Here is a 2486-nt window from a genome sequence, read left to right as displayed (position 1 = left end):
TTTCATTTCATTTTTTGATTATTTTTTTCTCTTTATACTGTCTAAGGCCGGCAACGCATCGGCGGTACCTCTAGTGCTGCAAATGTTCATGGCGGCGGTAATCACTTAACATCAGGTGCTCTACCTGTTAGTTTGCTTGCTATTTTATTATTTAAAAAAATTGTTCAAAAATCTTGTTAAAATCTTCCATATGCAAAATTATTTTATACAATACTTAATTAAATAACATAGACGTAGATAAAATAGTGCATAATATCTCGCAAGAGCAGATATACTATGACGTTGTGTTTGTTTATTTTCCGGTTTAATCTATTCGTTAATGGAGCACGCGTCTGCATAGTGCGAAGTTTGCACTCACACATGGATGAGCTGATAAAAGACACGTCATACGACGCAGCCAACCACTATATAAAGCGGAGCAAGCCTTTTTCACTCCATACAATAAAAAGAGTAAGCTCCGAAACAGTTCACAGAATCATACGGTTCTAACGGCTTTTCTAGTTTCACAAAGCTTTAGTTTTTGTTTGAGTACAGTTCTAAATTCAAATATTTGCGATATTGAATTCAATTAAAAAACAATCGCAAATTCGATTGTTTGGATGCGAGTTAATTTCTGTTTGAGTTCGAAGTTTTGATTAGAAGAACTAAAATGGACAAGAGGCAACTGATCGGAAGCGCTACGCGTTACATCGCCGGACGACACGCGGTCCAAACCGTGTACTGGAGGAAAGCTACTGCGGATGGGACAGGCCTCCTGAAGACCACCAAGACCACCTTCTTGGGCAAGAACGAGGGTCCCAACAAAGTTGACACAGCGGAGATGTTCGCCAAAGTACGGGATCGATACGCTTAACTTAATAGTGCAATTTTATTGCACAGACGCAAAGAAAAAGATGGTGAAGTAATCATGAAGACCGCCAATTTTTGAAACAACAAACAAATTCCATTCTAAGCAGAGTGATTATATTTTCAAAAATTAATGTAACAAATCTCGTCAATCAAAAGTTCCAGAGAAGCCAATTTTATAAGAAACCATAAAAGTTTGGAGTCAAGTTTGAAAGTCCGCAAAAGCTAATTTGTTTACCATCTGTAAGCTATGTAGAGATGACAACTAGCTTAATTTTTGCACTTTTGTCAGCAAGCGCTCCATCTATCTTTTTTCTTTAGTCTGTGTTTGTCGTCTGTGATAGTTAAATTATATTTATTGTTAGGTTAAGTTCTTCTAGTTTAATTTAAAAACCACCTCGTATTAAGAGCTTGTCATCAAAATTTCCTAGAAGTACGTAGGTAAGGGTAGTAGCAGTGGCTTCAAGAAATTACAATTTGTATGCGAGGTGCGTTTCAAAGTATTGTTAAAATGTGATTGTAGCATGTTGTGTTGCTGTGAATGTTCCTTTTCTGACAATTTATGTAAAGCCTGTAATGTACAAAATATAATATAATTAATTTAAAACTAAAAACTTTCTTTTTATTATTAAAAACCTCCTAAAGCTTTAGATAAATACCTACACAACTGTATAATCTTCTTATGGGTAATTTTTTTCAGTAGGTAAGCTCTTTTGGATAATGTCGAACAGTTGCCTGTTTTTATTGAAGTTTAATATTTTTCTTAACTAATATTAAAGTGAAATCTCGTAGTAAGAAAATATTAGTAGTATGTTGTATAGTAGGAGGTACGTAGTAAATCAAAAGTTGGAAGTTTGCAAAGGTTTGATAGGTACTTATCTATATTATGATAACTTTCTCGTCGAACACACTAGCTTATTCCCGCGACTTCGTTCGCGTGGACTACACAAATTCCAAACCTCCATTCTACCCTTTGGGGCTGAATTTTCAAAATTCTTTTCTTAGCGGATCATTATTATAACAGCTATCTGCAATCTATGCCAAACAGCTCGATCCGTCCAGTAGTTTAAGCTGTGTATCAGTCAGTCAGTTAGTCAGTTAGCATTTCCTTTTATATAATATATAGATTTTAATTTACTCTGTCAATAAACCTATTGATGTCACATTATTTGTAGCAAGTCCAGAAGTCAAGTGATACGATAAGAAATAGAGTTAATTATGTAATAATAAATAACAATAATCAATAGTTTGGTATGTAATTAAATAAGTAATCATTTATAGCAATTAATTGGAACGAAAGAGAAATGTAGTTCAATTAATAATTGAATGTCAGATAATTTAAACAGTTAATAATAACAGTAATAGCACTTTTCTAAAAGCGCCGGGAAAAAATATTGGAAAATATTGTTCTTTGTGCCTGAAATAAAGTTTATTATATAATTATGGCCGCTTCTGTCTTCATTATAGTCGTCATCGTCAACAGATAGACCCCACTGCTGGACATAGATCCCTACAAATCTTGTGACTTGTAGGGACTAATTGTGATTAGTGGAGGGGGGGGGGGGGGGTCCAGCCAACGCTGCATCTTCATGCACTTGGTACATGTAATTAATAAACGTATCTTTTTCCGGTAGGTATTT

The 2486-nt window shown here is 34.7% G+C and overlaps 1 long non-coding RNA gene across 1 annotated transcript; it reads left to right on the top strand.

Moving 5' to 3' along the window:
- Positions 1–853: 853 nt before the first annotated feature.
- LOC123870198 lies at positions 854–1455 on the top strand. The gene is made up of 2 exons (XR_006797025.1): positions 854–981; positions 1042–1455. It is a non-coding gene; the product is annotated as an uncharacterized LOC123870198 (long non-coding RNA).
- Positions 1456–2486: the final 1031 nt, after the last annotated feature.

The sequence above is a fragment of the Maniola jurtina genome, chromosome 12 (genome assembly GCF_905333055.1).
Source record: "Maniola jurtina chromosome 12, ilManJurt1.1, whole genome shotgun sequence".
Lineage (NCBI taxonomy): Eukaryota > Metazoa > Arthropoda > Insecta > Lepidoptera > Nymphalidae > Maniola > Maniola jurtina.
Note: the sequence above shows the minus strand (reverse complement) of the source record. Positions and strands in the feature narration are given on the sequence as shown.